This window comes from Silene latifolia, chromosome Y (assembly GCF_048544455.1).
Source record: "Silene latifolia isolate original U9 population chromosome Y, ASM4854445v1, whole genome shotgun sequence".
Classification (NCBI taxonomy): Eukaryota; Viridiplantae; Streptophyta; class Magnoliopsida; order Caryophyllales; family Caryophyllaceae; genus Silene; species Silene latifolia.
The window spans coordinates 447106727-447131775 of NC_133538.1; the positions used below are offsets into that span (position 1 = coordinate 447106727).

General features: G+C 34.7%; 1 pseudogene; it reads right to left on the reverse strand.

Moving 5' to 3' along the window:
- Positions 1 to 736: 736 nt before the first annotated feature.
- LOC141633347 (28 kDa ribonucleoprotein, chloroplastic-like) lies at positions 737 to 23098 on the reverse strand (annotated as a pseudogene).
- Between the last annotated feature and the right edge of the window lie 1951 nt (positions 23099 to 25049).

Consider the following 25049-nt stretch of genomic DNA (forward strand, 5'->3'; position numbering starts at 1 on the left):
TGCTCAGCGCTAGACTGGAGGTTGGGTCAGGTCGAGTCTGGTCACCTTGATCCGAGACCCTCCCACGTGAGGGAGCAGGTCGAGGTCGGGCCAGGGAGACCTAACTAATTTTTTTTATTTTCATGGGCCAAACGCTCAAAACTGAAGCTCAAGCCTGACCCGAGAGATGGGCCAGGCCAGCCGGGATGGGAGGTGAACTAGCAGGTTGGTCAAAATTCAACCCAATAGACGTGCAGGGCTGAATTAACACGCACCTTTCTCAAACTCTAATGATCGAGTAGTTTGGAATTGTAATGTTTTGAGCTTAATTTGGTAGTGAAGCATAGGAGTCGTCGAGGAGGATGGAGGTTTGAGGAAGGGGACAGGTGATATTAATCGTTTCCATGTTAGAAGGATTTTAATAGGCTTGTAGTACGAAAAATAGATCTCTTTCTTTCCCTTGCAACCATTACCTCTCAACCAACTTATTAACGAGGCAATGGATATTGTCACCATTGGAGTTGATGTAAGCTTTGCTTAGTTTGGTAGCTTAAAGTAATTGTAGCTTAAAATATGATATGGCAAAGGTGAGCTAGTTGTAAGGTAAGCTAGTTGTAACTAGCTTATTATTGGACTTGCTCTAAGTGGAATATGTGAGAACTGATTTTGTTTTGAAACATACTACGGAGTAACACTAAAACTGCACCTATGGCTCTCTTTACAACAAGAAAACAAGTCTTCCGTAGACAAATGAGCAAGCCGAAAAGAAATTCCAGAGCTTTTGAATTAATTGGACACTCCAAAGAAAGAGAGTAAGAAGACTCACAAAGACTTTAGCTCAACTTACATACATATTGCAATAACATACTCCGTATGATTTTGTATGATGATTACTGCAACCAATGCAGGAACTAACTACCATCACAACACTTGAACTATGGGGTGCAAAAATACGAGCCACAAAAAGTCTGAGGCAGAGGAGCGAAAAGAAACGGAACTAATAGTATCAACCAGCGGAATCATGCTCTCGGGCCAAATCAGAAACGTCTTGGAGGTCTCTCTTCAGCTACATTTACTCTGATCGCTCTTCCGTCCAAGCTCTGCACAATAAAAGCATTCATTAACACTAGGAAAAATACAGCTAACGCTTGAAAGGATTTTAGAATTCATCAGATGTATAATGCTTGATGGCCAATATCGTAGACTTCAAGAATGGTATCAATAGATGTCGAACATGGGACATGGCTGCCTAATTTGATATAAATAACATTTCATTCGCAATACTAACATGTAGTGTCTGATATATAGATTTTGCAAGCGCCATGACAAAATAAATATAAAACCGTGAACATAGAGATCAACTGAGAGGGAGTTCATCTACACTTGATCTAGCTTATCCAGTTTTACATCATTAACCCCGAGTCAGCTATGTTAGAACTCATGAGTGAAGCTTTACTGCCATTGTGGTCATACTCTCTTCAAATCAAAACTAAATTAGATTGTTTACGCCAAAAAAATAATATAAATCATACTAGTATACCTGTCCATCAAGAGCAGCAATAGCATCATTCATCTCCGTCTCTGAGGCCATGGTGATAAATCCGAATCCACGCGAACGGCCAGTTTCTCGGTCTGAAACTACACGGGCACTTAAAACTTTGCCATGTTGACTAAAAAGTTGCTCAAGACGACCATTATCCACATCCCATGGAAGGTTGCCGACATAGACTCTGAAAGAAGGCTCAAACTCCCGAGGTGGTCTCTCAGTTCTTTCAGGTCGTGAACCCCTTGGAGCAGCTTTGTTTACAACTAATGATCTTCCATTTATTTCCTGTTACAAAGACAAGATAAAAAAACAGCCATTGTGAAGTTGTCAATGACGGCAAATTACAATTGTTAATCGGACAAATCACAATTTTTCCAAAAAATCATATCGTTCTAAAATGGTGTGATCGAACTATAACATTTAATCTAACACTTATCAACTGAATGTCTCACAATTTTATTTTGTGAGACAGTTTCTCATGAGACTATCTGCCCACGGACAACATACCTCGCTTCGGTGACAAGCTAAGCCAAATAACAGTTCGCAATTGGAAAGTGGAAGATTCCCTAATCCTTAAATGCAATCTATGATGCTAATGCTTAAAGGGTGCTACTAACTTCTAGAGTAGCATTTTGTGAAAGAGCAATTATTCCATTTCCGTTTATACTTTATGGTAATTCTCCACAACCGATAAAACCAACGAGATTTATGGCAACATGAATATAATAGCTGCAAAATTCAAGGGTAGAAACGACTAACACAAGTTTGTTCTAAAGCCTTCTTAGCTTGGACCAAAATGTGTTGTACTCCGGACACTAAGTTCAACGGATAATTCCTTTCACCTTAGAATTTTGACTTTGTCAAGACAATTACTCCAATGTCTCTTTAGCAAATCAACTTTTTTCACCGCCCCTTAATTTATGAGCATCGAAAATTTATGAATTAAAACTCATTGATTTCGTAACTTTCAATTTCGAAGAATAAGTGAATCCCTTGCAATAGGGGCGTCTAAAGGTTGAGCATAATCAAAAATTAAGGAGCAATTACTCTTATTGTCATTTTTACGGCCATCGTTACAAATCACAATTGATAGCACATTAAGCACCCAAATCTTTATCAATTAATGATTTTATTCCCATTTTGAACACTAATAATGACCCGGTATTTATATATCATGCTTGTACAATTTTCAGCCACAATCTTGCTTCACCTCTTCAAAAATAAAAATAAAAATAAAAACGATGAGCAAAAAAATCCGATACGAATTTTTTATCCGAATCCGATCCGAAATCCGAATTAAAAAATCCGAATATGTGGATACCATTTAAAGTGGATATCCGATCCGATTTTTTCCGATTAAACTGGACAGCATGTGGATTGAGAAATTTTGAAATCCGGATCCAATCCGAATTTTAAAAAACATAAAATAAGAGGAAAAACTTAAAAATAAACCACGACACACATTATAAAATATCTATCTATCTATCTATTTATATTATTAAAGAAAGCTTTTTTCAAGTGATTATAGAGACTCCAAGTTTTACGAACTACCTAGAGAGTCAAATTTTTTAGAAAGTTCCTATTTTAGTTTCAATTGATATACTCCGTACGATATATATTAAATAATATTGGAAGATTATAGTCATACAAGGAGTCTTTGTGCTTAGCAAGTCTCCTTTGTTCAATGGTACTTTAGTAGTACACAAATAGTTGACATTGGTTTGTACGTACGGCATTACTGTATTAGAAGCGTATTACGATGAAAAACACCATATTTATTGTATTAGAAGTGTGTTGAGAACAATTATTTTAAAACTTAAGTATGAGCAATAATTGTAATAGAATTGTAATAGTAATCTACTATGTAAGTAGGATTCTTAAGCAGAAAAGAAAGAAGTATAATAGCTAACTTGAATCGATGAATTTTGCAATGCCTAATTAGATATAGTCGTACATGTATACATTTATCGTGTTAATTTTTCATATGTAAGGAAATGGACGTAACTGGACGATTATTTTCCTCTCTATTGTTAGCTTTAAAACTATATACAGAGTATATACAGTCCTATATATACATATATTTTGTAGCTTTTGTGATAGTCCAATATTAATCAAACTATGTACCAGTAAAACTCAAGAAATTTAGATACGTGTAGAAGATAAAACATAAGTTTTCAATACAAAATACAGAGGTTGAGTTAAATATTATTTTTGTTATCTAAATCAACTAAGAACGATATATCATAAGCGGAAGTTTTTCGAGAGACAAACACACAATAACTTTAATGCTAGACCTTTTTAATTCTTACTAAGTAACACTTAGAGTGGAGATCAGAACGAGGGGTGTATCATAAATTAAAAATAATCACCAACGCTATGACATGATTCATTACTAAAAAGTAGATCAACGATAAAATAGGCACGCCATCTCACTATGAAAACAGGTAATTGGACATCATTTTTTTTTTTTGGTACAAAAATGAGTCTGCTCATAATAAATAATTTACACAATAATTTGGTAAGAGACCATTTTCTCCAATGTTCGTATATGTGAGAATTTAAAGACTACTCCTTTCGGGTCGGTTATTTCCTTACCTTTGGTTTTGGCACAAAAACCAAGGAAAGAGGAGGGTGTCAATTATTAAATGACAAGTGAATCAAACTAAGTGTGAAAGATCAAATTACCCATTAAAAGATTTCCTTAAATAAAAAGGTGAACAATTGACTGAGACATTAATAAATGGAATACATAAACAAATAACTGAAACAGAAAGAGTATAAGATTACCATCTAATTAAAGGCGGGTTACCTAATTAAAAACTTATGTGGCTCGTAATTGCGACATAGCGAAATGCCACTTTACCTTTTTAATTTTTTTTAGGAAGCCACTTTACTTAATATAGAACAATAATCTCAAACCTAATATAGAGGACTTTACATGGAGGAGTATTGCTATCTTACAGAAACAAAGTACAAGTAGCATATAGTTGAGACCATGGAAACACTTTTTGGTGACTATAGTATACACGACACACTACAAATAGGCCCGTGCATCGCACGGGCATTAAATCTAGTCTATATTAATAAATGAAGCTTTTTTCAAGCGATTTAAAAGTCTCAACATTGGCAAAACACCTCAGAGTAATAAATAATGCAAAATAACTTTAACTAAAAAAAAAATTCAAATAAAATTAAAATTAAAGAAGAGTTTGATCATCAGTTCATCAAAAGAATTCTAATATAACTCAAATATACACCCAACTCCAATATTTATATTTATAAAAACTAAAATTAAAGATAGAGTTTGATCATCAGTTCGTCAAAAGAATTCTAAAATGACTCAAATAGTCAAATATACACCCATCTCCAATATTCATATATAAATACATATTCAATGTCCTTGCTTCCCCATTCATCTTCTATCTACTAGTATTAGTTTTTCACGTATTTTTTTTAGTTTGCTCATAGTATTACACTATTACATTGATCGATTCTTATTTTGTTTTTCTGTTTTTTTTTTTAGCACAACAATTAAACTTCAATACATGTTCGTAATGCGGCTTTGGGCATATGGAACAACAGGAACACAGTAAAGCATGGTAGAGTTGCAGGTGGTTTAGAGGAAGATTTTATCATCCAAGGATTTCGTAGGCATTAATTTGCATGGTATATGTAGATTAATTATCACGTTTGGTTACTTTTTCTGTTTGATGCTGTGTTACTCAGACACGCCGACACGTGTCGGCGTGTTGGACACGGCGATTTGGGGTGGATTTTCCTGTTTTGTGGTCTAAATTAAAGTGTCGAAGTGTCGTGTCGTGTCGGACACCGACACGTGTCTGACACGCGACACGGCAGTTAAGTGAAGTGTCGGAGTAACATAGGTTTGATGTCTACTTATATGTTATATAGGCATTAATTTAGTTTGGCAATGGATTTGAGCAATACGGTAAGTTTTAGTTTTTTTTTTCCTTTTCACCTTATTAATAATTTCATTTCATGATCACATTTATTGGGACTAACTTCAAAAATTTGAAGATATGTTGTTGGCTTTTATGTGTAGGACAGAATAAGTAGAAAGTGGGCATCCATCGTCAAATAAAAACCACATCACAAGTCTATGTATTGTCGGTTCTCCAATTATTATTTTCGTCATTATTAACTAATTTAATGTGCTTCACGAGTTAACGGTGATTATAAAAAGAGTTCATATACTTATGTTACTCTTTGTCGTAGTTGTGTACTCTTTGTATTTATATAACAAAGCATCTATTTTGAGTGATTTTCGAGCAATGTAAGAGACCACACAGCCTAAAGCGTTAGATAATATGAGGCATTAAGTTAAGAGGTTCATATAAAATCTGTCCATTTAATAAAGTAATCCTCTGTATTGTGAATTGTGATAGGGCTAATATTCGGACAGTTGCACAGAAATTATAAGAAGTTATTCACCAATAGAGAGACTGTTTCTCACTATATTAACGAGAGACAACCAATAAATGCACTAAAAACTAATTAAAAAAAAGGAAAAAATTAAATAAAAATGATAACTACCAATTATGGGAGAGGTCTCTCATCTCTTAAGAATTTGTGCAGTATTTTTCCTTAGTTTGTTAGGTTGTTAATTTTTTTCTTTTCCTCCGAACATTTACACAGAAATTTAGTGACTTAAGTGTTTTAATTTCAGGTATTAAATAAAGTTGACGATGAAAGAGATCGTTTAGAGATAAGACTTAAGAGCTAAAAACATTTTGAGGTATACAAAATCTGTATCATTCGGATCGTTGAGTAATGGACTCCGTAAGCTGAAGATTGGATAGTTCGGATCGAACATGTTTATAGAGAGGCGAATCGAGCTAACGATTGGTTAGCCAATCGGGGTGTTGATGCGTCCACTTTGGTTACCGTGTTGGATTTTCCTCCTTCTGAGCTTCATAGTATTCTTAGGGCAGCTAGTCTTGTTTGTGACGGGCTAATCCCGTCACAAGCTTGTGACCTCTCACAAAAAGGGAGAGGGGACAAGGTGGGGCACCCCCATGTGCTTCCCACTCACCTCTCAATGGGCATTTTGTGAGAGGAAACAGTATCCGTCACAAGCTTGTGACGGATATCGTCCGTCTTCAATGAGATTTTGTGTTCTTAGGAAGAACTTTCTCGGAATTCTATTCCCCGTGTAATAGCTACTTAGTTTCTAATTATTGTCAGGGGGCAAGAGTACCCAAAAAAATATTTTATACTCCATTAAAACAGATTAAGGTATACAAAATCTTTTGTATTGAACTATTTTTTATTTGTGCATGTGAATATGCTATAAGCCTTTGTAGATAATGGAAATATATACGGAGTATCATGCATTATGAGTTTTCATTAGTGTGTTTGTAACTTGGTGTTAGCGAAACTTATCAACATTGAACAAGTTGTACATATAAAAAGGCAAATACTCCCTCCATTCTGGCCAATAGTTTACACTTGCTTTATTTTTCCGTTATAAAATAAAGTAAGTGTAAACTATTCAGTGGGACAAAGGGAAGATGATTGGGAGAAATGGAGTTTTGGTTTAGAAGAATTATACTACAACAACATTAGAGCCTTAATCCCAAAATAATTTAGGGTCGGGTGAAATGAATCATCCTTTGGAACCGTCCATGGGTAAACGCACATCTCAACAACAACAACAACAACAACAACAACAACAACAACAACAACAACAACAACAACAACAACAACAACAACAACAACATCAGAGCCTTAATCCCAAAATGATTTAGGGTCGGCTGACATGAATCATCCTTTCGAACCGTCCATGGGTGAACGCACGCCTCAAAATGCGAATAAAAAAGGGCAGATGAAAAACAAAAAAGGGGGAACGAAAATGTAATGTAAAGTCAAGGTGAACTAAGGGGTTTTAAAATCGGATTCCGTCTTTCTTTTATAAAAACTTAAAATTTAAATCGAGAGAAAAGATTAAAACGATTTTTAAAACCGAAATAGAGTTAAGCATCCGGAATGAACCAGGTAAAATCTATAAGAAAGTGGTTGTTGAAAAAGTGTGTAATAAAGGAGAGAAAAATAAATAAATTAATTTCTTTAAATCAAATAAATAAAAAAACACTAAATCTGTCAAAAAAATATCAAATACTAAAAATCCACATGTATCCTTTCCCTCCACTGTGCCCTCTCTGTCACCATACTCTCATCAAGCCCCAGAACTCTCCTATCGTGCTCTATCACTCTCAACCATGTCTGTCTCGGTCTTCCTCTGCCTCTAGGGACCTTTTCTGTTCTCCAAGTCTCCCGTCTCCTAACTCGTGCGTCCATAGGTCTCCTTCTCACATGGCCAAACCATCTTAGTCGGTTTTCCATCATCTTGTCCTCTATTGGCGCCACTTTTACCTTTTCCCTAATCACCTCATTCCTTAACCGATCTTTCTTTGTATGTCCGCACATCCACCTCAACATGCGCATCTCCGCCACACTCATCTTTTGAATGTGACAATGTTTCACGCCCAACACTCGGAGTCGTAAAGTAGGCGAGCCTAATTGCCGTGCGATAAAATTTTCCCTTTAATCTTTGGGGCATATCTTTATCGCATAAAAACCCTGAAGCACTCTTCCATTTCAACTATCCCGCTTTAATTCTGTGAGCCACATCTCCGTCTAACTCCCCATCTTTTTGAATAATAGATCCTAGATATCTGAAGAAATCCGAACCCTCAACAACATTCCCATCGAAAATAATACTCCCCGCCTCTGTCGATCTCAACCCCGCCACCGAGATCCCGCCACCTTAGTGAACTGACACCTCAAATACTCAGTCTTACTCCTGCTCAGCCTGAACCCACGAGTCTCTAAAGTCTGCCTCCACAATTCCAACTTTCTCTCCACCCCCTCTTTTGTCTCATCAATCAACACAATATCATCAGCAAACATCATACACCAAGGGATGTCGTCCTGAATATCCCTTGTCAACTCATCCATAACTATAGCAAATATTATCTACCAAACAATTCTTCACAAATCAGTTTCAATTATCTTCACGGTGTCCAAGTAACTCCTAAACGGAGTACCTTTTTTTATTATTGAAAATAAGTCGTTATGGCTAAATAGTTCATTTTTTTAATAAATATATAAAAGAAAAACAAAAACCTCTACCAAACGGCCCCTGCATCGCACGGGCATTAAAATCTAGTTTACAATAATAATATACATTATGCAAGGCAGTAGACACAATTACACAAACTAACAAACCTAAACCCTAATTCTCGTCTCGCCTCTCTAATCTATTGATCTCTTATTTTATAATCTTTATTTGAGGTATTTTAAGTCAATTTTATAATTACTTTCCACAAAAGAAAATTAGTTGATTTTTAGTGCGGATGATTTCATTTGGTTAATAATATGATGTATTTTTTTTTTAAATCTAACATTAAGCTATTGTAAATTAGTGCTATCATGTAAGTTTTGCGATTTTAAGACTTGTAAATTATGGCAGGAATAGACTGAATTATCTTTTCGAGACAGATAAAACTAAATTGTTAGAAGTTACTTACAAGGTAGTCTTTCTACTTGGATCACATTTGGGTCAGACCCCATCTTTTTCAAAAAATCTTTTCAAAAATTCAATAATCATTTTAACTGTTTTAAAAAATACTCCATTTTTGCATTAATCATACATGCATTATGTCAAGGACATGCATTTACATTTTAGGTGTCATATATTTGTCACTAACTACTCCTAGTCGACTACTTTGGTATTCATCTTCTAGATTCATCCAAAGTGGGGACTTCTCATAAAGTCTCATTTTTCTCGTAAAATAAAATTTTGCCAAATTCAAATTCAATGATTGTGAAAAATTCTGGCCAATTCTCCAGCCAGTTTCGTGAAATAACATTTTGCGATTTCAAATATAGCTTTTTTTCAAAATAAATTTTGAATTCCTTGGTCGGCAGGCCCTGACATGTATTTGACTTCTTAAAATAAAATTTTCTGAACTTGCTTTTTTGCGAAATAAAATTTTGCAATTTTCAAATCACTTGGTTGACATGCATTTGAGTTCTTAAAATAAAATTTTCTGAACTTGCCTTTTGCCTTTTTGCGAAATAAAATTTTGCAATTTTCAAATCAATTGGTCGGCAGGCCTTGACATGCATTTGAGTTCTTAAAATAAAATTTTATGGACTTGCCTTTTCGTGAAATAAAATTTTGCAACCTAGATTGTAAAATCAGATTTTACATTCTAATCCCTTTTCAAATAAAATTTTGAAATTATTTGGTCGGCGGGCCCTGATACGCATTCGAGCTTGTGAAATCAGATTTTGCAGGTTTACTTTGAAAGTTTGAAGCGAAACAAAGTTTTGCTTTACCAGATTTTAGACAAGCTAAACTTCAAGTTTGGCTATACCAGATTCCAGACCAGACCGGCAGCAAAACAAAGTTTTGCTTTACCAAATTCCAGGACAGCTAAACCAAGTTTGGCTATATCAGATTCAAAACGAGCTAAACAAAGTTTGGCTATACCAATTTCCAGATTACAGCCAGTGAAACAAAGTTTCGCAACAACCAGATCCAGATTCCAAACCGGCAAAACAAACAAAGTTTTGCCATGCGAGTTTCCAGTAAGGTCATGAAACAAAGTTTTATGATTGTCTCTATCGCTGGAACTACTCCAGACACGTAAAATAAGAGGCCCAGATATGTTTCTTAACCTTTATCTGTCCCGGACTACTTTGACCTTCGTCTTACTCAGACTCGGTCAAAGTGGGGGTTTCTGTAAGGTGTCTACAAGCCTTAAGGGTACCCGATGATGAGGCTAATATTTAGTGATTAAATGGAAATTGACAATGTTATAATAAACGGTTCTTTACGCTTATTTTCCTAAAAACCCCATAAATTAGCCTAAAATCTCCTATAAGCCTTGTATTTCTATTTAGCTCGTTTGGCATTAAACCAACGAGTAAATTAAAGTCGAGTAAGATCGTAGAATAAGCACGCCTTGTTAATTGGGATATCAACGTACCAAAAAAGAAGCCCATTAACCAGAGTGATGGTACAAGTTTAAAAGTGTTCAACAATTTCGCAACGGGAAAAGTATATCAAAGCACAAATGAGATAAGGATTGTAATTACGAGAATTTGTTTATTATGATTGGTCATGAGTTGGCAAATTGGCACTAATGTTCCGGAAGAGTCATTAGAAAAACAAGATTTAGATAGGAAATACAATAGCAGCTCAAACTCTTTATTTTTGTTAAATTCTACCTCTCGGAAACCTCTGAATTAGAGCCAACCTCTTCTTATTTGATCACTATATATACTCCATGGAACCATTAGCCAAAGGGACACAAAAAAAGTATACGAGATTCACGGGTATAAAGCGAGCGACCAGAAATCCCATACATCGTCTCAAATATACTATCCTGGTTTCAAATCAAACCACCCACATTAAATCATCCTAGTACCATATAAGCGCATAAAGCCGTTAATTTACGACAAAGTCGATTTTCATTCATAGTCAAATCCAGGTTGAGGGTACCGGATTCAAATACTTCCTCCTATTCTAAATAACTCTCCCTATTTCCTTTTTCGTCTATTCACAATACTCTCCCTATTTCCTTATTTGGTAAAGTTTTTTGTTATGAAATGACCATCTTACCCTTACTACTTTTCAATAATTACCACCCAACCCACCCTTAACCCATCCTATTATAACACTAACCCAGCCCACTAATTATACAATCCACTAATCTAACCCAGCCCACCCACACTTAACCCTAATTACTCCCGCCTTATAATTTCCGTCCACTCACAGAAAACCCTAACATTCTCTCTCTTCCGCCATTATCCTCCCTCTCATAACCTCTCTTCCGCCATTATCTTACCTTCTTATCTTGATCAATCACTAATTTCTTCATCTTATCTTCATCTTTGTCACCATATAATCAATCTATACCATCATCTACATCATTACCATCGATTAAATTCAAAAAAAAACATGAAAAAAATTGGGGCTTTTTCGTCTGAAATTGATCTGCGTTATATGGAGAAGTTATATGAAGATTTATATATGGGTGATGAGGAAATGGAGATGAAAGATGACGAAGTTGATGTTGGATTGATTGACGAGGTTGTTGCTTCTGCTTCTGATGTTGTTCATTTCACATTTGGGGATGAGGAGAGGGAGAGGAAGCAAGAGAGGAGAGAAAATGAGAGAAAGGCTAACAGGTGGTTAGCAAGGCGTAAAAAGGATGAGAGTAGAAGACGGTTTATGGAGGATCTATGTAAATATTGGCCTCAGTTTGAAGTTTTAATGGAGTACGAAGTTTCGAGATGCCAAATGATAAGGTTTCGAGATTGCATGTTGTTCGGATGTTTCTAATTCAGATGATGAATTAGATCCAGTTGCGATACGAGAAAGCCCGGTGATTACAAAATGGTTTATTGGGGTTCTTTCAAAATATTGGCCTGGTTTTACTTGATTTACAGGAAGATGAAGGGCAAGGGAGGTCGATTTCTTGATCTTTATCTCTAATTAATTATCGTTTTTTTTTTGTTGTTGTTGAATGGACTAGTGATGATAACTGTTTTTGAAAAAAAATTGACTTTCATCTAAATGAAACGCCCAATGATCACTTGTTGAGGGTAGTGTTTAGCCTTGATGTTGATGTACACGCACTACGCCACCACCATTTGTTGTGAAGAGGTTGTGCATGTACAACAATATTGAGAGTATTGTTTACTAAAGTGATTGACCAATTGCTCATGTTTCATGTTAATATCCATAGTGCCATAAACCGAATAATAGAAAAGTAGTGCAAAGTTCAAAATGAAATGCTTCAATGACTTTACAAAATGTGTTTTTCCTTGATTCATGCTTGCTTTTCTTTGGTTTGTTTCTTTGTTCCGCATGATTCTTTCTTTGTTTCCACATTCTTCTTTGCTTTTTCTGCTGGATTGTTTCTTTGAAATCTACCGGAATGTTTACTTGTGTTTTCTCATTTCTTCATCTCGCGAATATCTTGTGACAAAGTGAGTACACATCTAGTCTTTGACATACAAAAACTGTCCAAAATTTGTCAAAATGTTGTGGTTCTTTGGATTGTTTACTCGATAATGTTACCAACAGGGGCATTGTTCCTGTTGGTTCATTACTACCCCGCTATGTTCGATAATGTTACCAACAGTGCATTGTCTCCTGTTGGTTCATTATTTCCATCCGTTCTTTATATCCCCCGTGCATTCTCGATAATCGCTTAATGAATTCACCAATTCACTTATGGTGGTTGCATCACCAACATTCTGAACATATTGTATGCATTCTTTCACTAAATCCATGTTAGCATTAAGATATTCGAAGTAAACCAAATTCGCTAGTTTAGTCTTATGCGTATACGTGGCACAGGATAATCTATGCCACCTTTTTTTCTCATAATTTCAAGCATACATGCCTGTGATGTAATCCAAACATATTTGAGTTTGAGTGGATCTTGTTCTATATATGATCCATCAGTTTTGAATAAGTTCATCGAACTTGATTGCCTTTTTTTTTGTTGTTGGAGTGATTGTATTGATCTAAAAATCCCAAATCCAAGACATTTAAGTCCGGTGAATTGGGTGTCCGATAAACCAATTCAATACGCCAACCATCTCATTCTTTGCCTTCTTAAAATCAGGATCATCATTGTTAATATGTGGTCGTGCATTATCTTGTTGAATGATAACATGATTACCTAGACATGAAGGCCATTTAGCCTTTATTCTTGGCAACACCGAGTTTATAACCATATCTCTAGTAACTTGCTTGTTTATAGACTACGCACTTGGTTTCAAGTGTTCCTGCCGCTCTATTTTTTGAATTTCTAATCTTTGCTGAAACTTGGCTAACAAATGGCCAAATTCCTAACTTCCCATCAAAAATGAGATCACCATTTGCGCAAAGATATTTTGGTCTAAAGAACAAAGACACATGAACATTACCTTTTCAATGAATGTTTTAGATTGCACACATCTATGGGGTTCGCTTTCCCCCTTAGCCAAGTAAAACCTTGTTGATGGTTTAGTTTTAGAAAACCATTTTTCATCCATATGAATGATAATGCTTTGATCTTTGAAAACCACTCTTTTAGTTACTTCATGATATTGTAAATGTTGAAGACCTAAAATTAATCTAGCAAGTTTGTTTTTATCGATCAAACCTGGTTTCAATGCATTTGTGTGCCCCCTTATTTGCTTTGACATGACCCATCTTGATATGGTTGATCGCTTACCCCTAATTGTTCGTAAAGTGAGTGTTGTGTGGTTCTCTTAAGAAGCTCAATCGATACGAGCTTCTCATTGTCTAACACCACCCCGCCAATTTTTCTCGCTTCCTTTCTTTAGGTTGTTGACATTGGACCGTAAATTTGACCTCCTCTGTGACCTTGCTAGATTCCACACCTCGCTTATTGTCTTCCCGCAAACCGAGTATTTTGTCGCGCTTTCTTCATTACCCCATAGTGTGGTTTTCCATCGTCTTTTGTTTTTCTAAAAGTGTTTCAAGAATTTTAGATTTTTCTAAGTTAGTGAGATTTTTCATTGAATGCTCCCGATTTTTTGTTTGAAAGGTGTTTATGTGAAAGGTATTCTTTGGACTCTTGCTGATAAATGACCCCCACCTAAATATCCATTCTATTTATAGCACAAAGAACTTTGCACTACTTTAAAATTTTGGTTTAGGCGCAAAAATGAAACTTGTTTGTATTTTGGCTCCATATTTGAATTTTGGTGCCAAATTTCAGACTTGGTGCAAGGATATGTAACATTTGACTGAGTTTTTGGGTTAACTTAGCTTAAGGGACTACTCAAATGGGCCATTCAAGAAATGATGAAGGAAATCTATGGTTTATCTCAAGTCCATCTCATTACTAATTCCCCGTAAAAAAATTAAGTCCCTATTGTTCTTTAATTTTAATTTTACGCTTAATGTAATTTTATTAGTTCATGTAATTTTATTAGTCCGTATGTAATTTAATTAATTGTTCAGAATTTGTAATAATTTGAACATCATGTAATTTTAATTTTACGCTTCACCGTCTGCGTTTTAAACCGTGATGGAAACAATGCATCAACACTAAAGTGCATGAAAAGGGAGGGAAAGTGAAATCGGGTAAAAAGGAGGAGTAATTAGTTTCTTAATTTCTCAATTAACAATCTAATTCATAACACCCTCTCTCCAATCTCCTACCCCCACACACATACTTTACAATATAATACTCCCTTCCTTAAATCTAGTGCCCCCCTCCAAAGGGGAGAGTTATCTAGAATAGGAGGGAGTAAGTTTTCTTTTCTCTTTTTATTTAGTCTTTTATTTATTTTCTCGTATGTTAACGTATTGCTCGTATAATTGTTCATACACTTAAGCTAACTTGTTCTTGTATATAATAATTTGTAATTAACATTGCTTTTAGTCAACTTTCGTCAAATATATGATATTACAAATAAATAGTAGAGGCCGTCAGTTTGATGGGCGGTTCGGGTGCCTAACACCTTCCCTGACCGTACATTTACCCCCGAATCCGCAATATTTGGTTTAGGCCGGAGTGACGGATCAGTCCCCATACGAGGGATCTAAAGGGGCCTTTTCCGTTGAAATTGTTTTGTATGTTTTTTTTATAAAACCTACTGGCGACTCCTCCATATTATTTATTTATTTTCAAAAAAGGAGATTTTTCAGGGATCTCACGGTCACTAAAGTAGGAAGTAGTCAAAACTTGAACGCACCAAAGTGAAATTATACAAATCACGAGGCACCAAAGTGAAATTAGGCTAAACATCAGGGCAGCAAAGTCGAAATAGTACTTTTATTTTTGTTAATGGTTTAACTATGAGGTATCCGATATGGGTTTAGTTGAATATAAAGTACTCCTTAGTGTAATAAATTAGGTCAAACTCATATATATTGGTTAAGAAGTGAAATGATTGTACATATATATTTAGTAATTTGAAGCCATTTTCTTAAAATTGGAACTTTTCTCTGAAAATTTGTTCATTTTGTTATTATAAATAAAGAGTAATAGATAACATTTCAAATAAACAAAAATGAGTTATAATTTTAATAGAATTAATCTAAAACTAATCGAGTTTAAGAGTAGTATCCTAATATCCTACTCCTTCCAATCCACACAAAACTCCTAATTTGTTTTTTGGAGGCCAAACTTTGAAAAGTTTGACCGTTAATTCACTCAAAAATATCTCACATCTAAAAATTAGAGTTCGTATTATAAATTTCACATGAAGTTCATAGGGAAGAACGAGTCTTAGTGGTAGATAGTCAAAAACAAATTTTTATTGTTTAAAGATCTAACAAAAATCCTCCAAACAAGCTACATATATAATTGAGATACATGTTTTGTGTACCATTCTTCAACATTTACATTGTCGTATGCTTATAAAATGGAATATTGGTAGATGTTGTAAGTTAATCTAATTTGTGAATCTTATAAAACGAGTCTCGGTTGTCACGTGTTCATTTTATGGAATTAAACCACATTTTTTGGAATGACGTTTTAAATTAACTAAAATCGGTAGTGTGTACAATAAAAATAGGTAATTACATAATACAATTGTGTCTTCAGATGCTATACAACTGATATAATTAATACCAAAAAAAGTAGCTTTTATGTTAAAGGGACATTTTACTACTAATGTCTAACAATGTTGAAAATCAGAACACAGAAAACAATGTCCAACTTAGTTGACTTCTACTACCAAACCATGACAATGTAAACCAATGTTTGAATTCTTAGAACATTCAACATGCATATTGTTAAAGATGATCCTAATGGGAGCTTCATGCATTCTATGTAATAGAATCACATATATTTTTATACATATATTTTTGTACTGTTGTTTAGAGACTATTAATTTTATTGGAATTCAGTATTGATTTGATTTTACGAGAAATATATAAAGAGCAAAACACTCTCCTAATTGCTATAGGAGATCTAACATTTTTCTACACACAAAATATAGATAATTATGATACCTGTTGCTTTACGTAACACCATTTAGTTTTACGTAGTTGTTATATGTTAAAAATAATTTGCAAAACTCATAAAAGTGTGTCTGAGTTATTAAGGGCGGTTCATTTGGTGGTTCATTTGGTGAGTTGCACTATGTTTATGGAAATAACTATTGTATTTAATTAAAACCAGTGATACCTATAACAATAATGGAAAAACTAATTACATACTCTTACTATGTTACTTGATGTTTCATAATGACCAAATGACCAAATTGGTACAAAAAAGTGGGAGGGTTGTGACATATTGGCAAAAAAAAATAATAATTGACGACATATTGGTAAAAAAAAAAACACACCGTCTAACCATTTAAGGCAAAAAAACTAATAAAATACCAAATTTGACCAAAAAAGTCATTAAGTCAACAGACCTCACAACTCCTTTTACTCATCTCTGTTCTGTCGTTCACGAGTATCACGACACTTCAGTTCCCAAATTTTTTTTTCTTTTTGTCAACAAATTACTCCACAACTACCACTTGAACTCTTCAATAATCAAAACAATGAAACATCATAAAAAAAATTTATACTATGAACAATAGATCTTCACAATTAGCTTATCCTCCTTGTTAATTTCTGGTAAAGGTATTATTTTTATTTCCATCAAACAAAACTCGAAAATTAATTTGTACTTTAGAATTATAATTGAATATATATGTGCATTACATGGAGTTGTTAGTGTACAATTAATATACAATTTGATTAATTTAGGATTTACGATTACTAAATGAAGTATGTTAGGGTTTTCATTCTCTATTGAATTTTGTTGCTACTCCTTTTCTTTTACGTTTTTTTGAAATTTTTGTTGTGCTTTGTTGTGTTGGACTGTTGGTGAATATAAGCAGATGAATAGTTACGGTTTAGAACGAGATGATGATTTTCTAGAGTTCATAGGCTTTGAAACTCAAGATAATGTAGTTCCTACCCAATTACATGTCAATCCCCAGACCCAAACTTATGAAATAGAAAAAGAAGGTGTGTGTGGAGAAGTGGTTAACTCTTGGGACGATAGTGAGGGTGGAGAAACAAGTGAGGATGCGTATGGATCAGATGACTCATTTAGATGCAATGATGACTTGTTGACGGAGGAACTGCAATACGATGACGAAGAGATGTATGAGTGGAGGGTAACAAATAGAAATTTGAGAAGTACTAGAACTTGGGCGCTAAATGGTGAAACCACATTCCATGAACACCCTTTGCAACCACAACATGATAGGGATGATGGTGGGTCATCAAGTAAGTGGCCGAGTTATTTTACCACATATGAAGGAGGGTATGAATCTGACCAGAGAGCATCAGATGACGAAGGTGGTAGAATATCAGACGATAACTCTGATGTTGATCTTCCGGTCCTAAAAAGAAGAAAAGGGAGAGCGTATCCAATGTTTAATGAGAAGTGTGACATAAGAAAAGTTGAGCTTTCAATTGGGCTAAGGTTCGTATCAAGAGAAGTGTTCAAGGAAGCTATTTTATTGTACTCGATTCAACAACACAAAGACCTCATCTACATGAAAAATGACAAGATGCATATTCATCTTGGTTGTTCCTTGTGCAAATGGGAGTTAACGGCCGGACCGGGCCTAGAAGATGTAAGTGCTTGGCAAATTAAGTCTATGCAACCAATTCACGATTGCTTGAGGACTATGAATAATAGATTAATTACGGAAGCTTGGTTGGTCCAAGAATACTTAAATAAGATTCTTAGGAATCCTTTGTTGTCTCCTGCTCAAATGAAAGATGACATGAAGGAAAAATACCAGATTGTAACAAATATAAGAAAGTGTCAAAGAGCAAAAGAAAAAGCATTGAATGTCGTTACTACATTGATGAAAAAGCAATATGGTATCTTAAGGGGTTGTTTGGTTACTCATTAAATAACACATGAATTCCAATTCATGTGAATTGCAAAATAGGTAACTTGTTTGGTTACCCCAATTCACATGAAATAGAATTACCTTGGAACTCTAATTCCTCCATAATGGAGGAAGTTGCTTACCTAGATCCCCCTAGGTAGGTGGAAATGCCTATATGAATTGCATTTCCTTTATGCAACCAAACAACATTTCCTAATTCACATGAATTCTAAACTCATGTGATTTATCACTTTCTAGGCAATGCCTATGGTACTCGGACTCGCCTGTTTACCCGCCGTACCCGTATCCGGCCGATCCGACACGGAAATCGTGTCCGGTCGGTAGCTTGAAAAAGGGACACCTCTGAGGTCCAGATCGTCGTAAAAGATGGACACCATTTTAGACGAGGAGTAACTGACGGCTGCAGACGCCATTGAAGAAAAGTCCCTGGAAGCCATGGAAGAAGGCGAGCAGAAGGAGATGACTAGTTTTTTTATATTTATGAGGGAAAGGAGAAAGAAAGATGTGGTAGATTTATTGGGAAAGGAAATTGTTATTTTTTATCTTTGATTTTACTAGGAAGGAATTAATTGCCTCGGTTATATCTTCTCACTTGATGTCACTAATAAATACTAGTAAATAAGTAGGTGGGTGGGTCCATAGGTTTTTCTTTTTTTATTCTCTTTTATTCTTTCTTTTACAACTGTCATTTTCAAGCATAATACTTTCCCACCTATTTTCAACAAGCAATTATACATATGTAGTTTTATTTTAATTTCTTTTTAATTATAAACTAGGAAAAATATAAAATTGGAAATAGGTTGACCGTGTCCAAATTTGAAAAGTGGATACGTTGACCGTGTCCAAATGTTGTCGTATCCGTTAGTTATTCGTGTCCTCGTATCCTTGATTTTAGGACTTCAAGTGTCGAATACAAGGATTCGTATCCGTACGCCGTACCCGAGTCCGAGCACCATAGGGCAATGCAACTTTCTGCATGCAACCAAACGACCCCTAAAACCATACCCCTAAAACCATACTTGCTGGAGCTGGTTAAATCTAATCCAGGAACTACTTGTGTTAGACACTCCATGGAGAATTAGGACAGCCAAAGATTTTTCAAAGATTTTATGTTTGTTTTCATTCGCTGAAAAAAAAAAAGCTTTTTGGAGACATGCGGAACATAGAAATTGTGCAAGACATTTACTCAAATTGGAGCAAGCGACGCAAAGGAAAAGTATTGGAGAGGCAATTTTGGAAATGTGTGAAGGCACCTAGTAAAGGAGAATATGACTCTTGAGTTGGCTAAACTGAAGGAAATATCACAACAAGCATATGATGACTTTGAAAAAAGAAACCCTGAACATTTTTGCAAGTCTTTCTTTAAGACGCATTCATGTTGTGATGCAGTAGACAATAATATGACAATAATATGGCTGAAACTTTTAATAGCTTTATCCTATTATCAAGATATAAACCAATGTTGTCATGGAATGGAGAAGATTCACAACATGGTTTTGAGGTTGTTCATAACGGTGTTAGTCATGAAGTGGACGTCGGAAAGAAAATCATGTTCTTGTCGTGCTTGGGATCTTACAGAGATACCATGTTGTCATCATGTTGTCATGGGATGAGTGCGTTGTTGTACATGAGGCACCAACCAGAAAAATATTTGCCTAAATGGTATACCTTACAAACATACAACAAAACATATCCTAATTTGTTGAAACCTGTTCCGGGTAGCACCTTTTGGAACCATGAAGAAGAGGGAATGGTTTTGCCTCCGGATATTATAAAATCTAAGTCAGGTGGAAGAAGAAAAAATGCGAGGAAAGATGCTGATGAAGTACCCAAAAGTAGGAGAAAATATTGTAGACAAGGAAAATCTACAAAATGTAGGAAGTGTGGGGAACAAGGTCATGACAAGCGAAAATGTCCCTTACCTATTAACACAACAGAGGTTAGAACTTAGAAATCTCCACTTTATCAAATATTTTTCATATTTGTACTCTTTATCATTTTAATTTCTAATATTAACAATGTTTGTTTTACAAGACACAAAGTTGTCATAATCCGATAAATGCTTCTACAAGTTGGAATAGAGGAAGAAAAAGAGGAGGCAAAAACAGGATTGGATGGACGCAAGGAGATGTCTCAACCGAAGCTGAGTACGTTAAAACGATTAGGGGTCATAAGGGTACTAGGCCTATCGAAGATGGAGGAGTACTTGCAACTTCACAACCATCGTGGTTGCAAGTTGTAGCATCCAGAAGGGGAGGAGTAAGAAGAATGAGTAGAGGAAGAGGAACCATCACACATGGAAGGTCAACTTTGCTTCCGGGGATAGGTATATGCTATGGTGAAGGAGGAGAGGTGATATATAGTCCGAGTATGACTGCCCCAAATATTGTCATCAATGGCCCACAAATGCACAGTTCATCTTCTCCAAGTATCCCGTTGCGACGATAGCAAATTTATATGTTAAGACGAACTACGATTAGAACTAACAATATCGAGGCTATTTTGTAATTTTAGCATATCTTTTGTTGTTGTTATTAGATCAATTGGTATGTTAAAATTGATCTATTAACAACATTTTAGAAATTAGTTTTGGTGTCTAAACCAACAGTAATTTTTTTGGATATGAGATACACCACCTCTTTTGGCTTTATTTAAATGAAGAGCATGTTGGTTTTTTTACCAATTTGTCATTTAAGTTGTTATTTTACCAATTTGGCATTCACTTACTACTTTTTTTACCAATCTGTCACCAAACTTTTTTTTTTACCAATATGTCACCACCCTTGCACTTTTTTACCAATTTGGTCATTTGGCCGTTTCACAACTGAAATGATAACTACTAAATGACAAAACTTCAATTCTAAAAGCACTAATAGTTCATTGATGATCAACTACACCAACCACGAACTTTTGTTTATCAATGATTTACACATAATTGAACTTCTTTTATCAATTATAGAATATATTTGTACAGATGATCCGCACGGGCTTTTCAACTAGTTAGTCTCACTATAGACGACTAATATATCCGTCTAAAGTGAAAGACGAGTCAAATAAGTGGTGACATTTTTGGGCCCCACCATGCCACTTGTTGCTTGTCTTATGCTTAAAGTGAGTGGATATTTTAAGCCCGTCTATAACTATAGATGGATATCTCCCGTCTATAATGAGAATTTGTGCAATCTTTATCATGAAATCCTCTATCCTATCTGAATTCCCTTGACTTAACAGCCCCTCGCTAAAAACGCACCAAACACACCAAAGCATCTCACCTTACAAATTATCCTCTACTTTCCGCACTGACCACAGCCATAACATTCACACAAAACTTTATATCAAAATTCAAAAACCACAACAAAACACAATTATTATAGAATTATACACCAAAGTAAGAGGGTGGAGTGGTGGACATACATAATTACTGAACATTTCGACAGCCTTGTCGGCTTCTTCAACCGTACTCATTGTCACAAAACCAAACCCTCTACTCCTGTCAGTCTCCCTGTTGTAGATTACCTACAAAAAACATCCACAATATCTTACCTTCAACAACACATACCCACAAATAGCACAACTTTATTCACAAAACCGATGAAAGTTTACATCTTTATCAATCACACCCAGAGAACTACAGCTTTATCAACAAAAACACATAAAGTTGAAGATTAATCGAATTAAACCAAGAAAATTTATAACTTTACTATCAAAACCAAGCAATTAAACATTAACCCTACAAATACATAAAACCCAATAATTATTAAACTGAATAAACAAAAACGCAGTAATTATACATCTTACGCCCTCCGTCTCATTCATTTGTTTACCTTTGATTAAAATACCACTTAGACAGAATATAAAAAAAAAAAGGTAAACAAATGATTGAGACGGAAATAGTAATTAACAGCAATCAAAGTTTACATCTTTATTAATAAAACCCAGAAAAAAATTACAGCTTAATTAACAAAATTTATTAAAAGTTGAAATCTAATCGAATTAAACCAAGAAAATTATAACTTTACAATCAAAACCAAGCAATTAAACATTAGTAGCCAAAACCCGTTAATTATATAAATACATGAAACCCAATTAATATAAAATTGAATAAACAAAAACCCATAAATAAACCAATGATAAAGTTAGATATACCTCAGCAATCTCAACAACACCAGCTCCATCAAACATGTTAGCTAATTTCTAACTATCAACATCATAAGGCAAATTACCAACATACAACTTAGCATCCTCAGGGGGTTGAGAAAACCCGTCTTTGGTTCCGAAACCAGAAGCTTCCGGCTCGGACACATCCTGGGACAAGTCCCAACTAACTGCAGCTTCTTCTTCTTCATCAAGAACCGCATTAGTAGAGCTCTCTTGTTCCCAATCAGATGTTTGTGCAACAAAAAGTGGTGTAAAAATGGTGGATTTTCGGAGGAAAAGAGTGAATTGATTGGTGGGTTTTGTGAAAAAGAGGGATTTTGGAATGAATAGTGAAGTGGGTTTTTGAAGAGATCATGTTGTGATTGAGATTGTTAGGGTTTTGAGGAATGGATTTGTAGTAGTAGTCGCCATTTTTGGGGAAAAATGGAGAAGAAAGAGGGAGGAGAAGAAGAGAAGTAGAGGTGAGGAGGGTTTAGACTATTTTTTTTTTTTTTTTTACCAAAGTCACTCAATTTTAGTTCACTCTAAATCCTATAACTTCAGTTTAGTTCAGTTCAGATACTATAAGTTCAGTTCAGATCCTATAAAGTTCAGTTCAATTTAGATCCAATAAGTTCAGTTCAGATCTATAAGTTAAGTTCAGTTCAGTTCAGATCTTATAAGTTCAGTTCAAATCCTATAAATTCAGTTCAGAAAAATTCAGATCCTATAAATTTAGTTTAGAAAAGCTATATACGGAATATTATTTTTAAAGACCGATACAAAAACATTTGACATTAATTATTCGATACATACATTATTATTTAAAGAAAATCACTCCTCTCATTAATAATTTCAGCGTCACAATAGATTTGTGCATGTTTGATAAAAAACGGAGTAAGGCCATGTATTAGGTACGAAACAACATAGTCAAAAACATTTGGGGAGGCAATGAATCCGTTGTTGAGAGTGATAGTGAAGATGAAAGTTATGAGAATTATGATAATATGGAAATAAATGGTTAGAAAAAAAGATATAATATGTGATTTATTTGTTATCGTAATGTAATCGTAGTATAATGTATGAACAAACAAATGCATATAAAAGGGAAAAAATTATTATTTTACCTTGTGTTTTAGACTATAATTTTTTTTTTTATCAATGTTCTCTCTTGGCAGATAGTAATAGTAATAGTAATAATAGTAGTTAAGTTAAATAAAATAAAATAAAATTAAGTTCGGCTCCTATAAGTTCAGTTTAGAAAAGTTCAGATCCTATAAGTTCAGTTCAGTTCAGATCCTATAAGTTCAGTTCAGATCCTATAACTTCATATCAGTTCAGATCAGATTCGTCTCAGTCCAAAAGAACAGGGCCTTAGGCCATTACCAATAGAGATTTGTCAAAAGGTTTGTAAGATGATGTGTCCATTATTTTAGACGTTTATCTATAAACCCTCTAGGTATTGAGGTTCATGGATGATATAGTATACAAGTTTGTGGGGAGAGAATGTGAGAGAATAAATAGTATAGTGGGTCATATTAAGAACCTTGGAGAGGTTTATCTGTTGGAGCTTGTGTCCTCCACAAATTAGTGTGATAACATTTGTAAATCTCTTACAGGTTCACAAGGGTATACTTAGTATTTTAATCAGTTGATTAACGATTACCTAATAACGGTTGCCTTGCTAGAAAGTTTGACGTTATTATCATACGGATTAATGGTGATCAACCTGGTCCCTAAAGGTCACACCTATAGGATGTGTTTGAGAGATGTGGTTATAGAAATATAATCACATTGATGCATTATATGACTAAACAGTTAGTCAATGTGTTGATGAGACAATTATTTAATGAAAATTAAATAATATTATTGAGACGAATTAATTGTCAATTCGTAAATTGAATATAATAAGTTATATTTAATTAAATGTATGTAATGTTAGCTTGGACGAATTAATCTGTTAATTCGTAATTAAATGTAATCGGTTATATTTAATATCAACAAGATGAATGTGTCATAGTGGTAATAGTGAGGGTACTCAAACCAAGAGGTCATGGGTTCGATCCTCACTAGATGACAATTTACACATTTATACATTTTTACTTAAAACCGAAAATAAGGAGATATTACTCCTTATTATTTCGGTATTAGATGGGCCGAAATAAGGAGAAAAATATCTCCCCTTGGACTTCCTCAATTCGGTGCAAATAAGAGAAGTAGGGAGTTTATTTTTCTACCCTAATTTCATTCTAACCTAATTGCCTCTCATCTCTACGAAAAACACAAAAATACTAAAAACTAATCAGTTAATTTTTGGATCGATTCTAGCATAATCAAAGGGCATTTCTCGGAGCATCTTGGGTGTAACTGATAGGAGAATATCATTGCGATATTGTTCATAGGCCGAATTAGCAAGGACCAAAGGTTATTTATAATTCTCTACCTTTTGTTAATG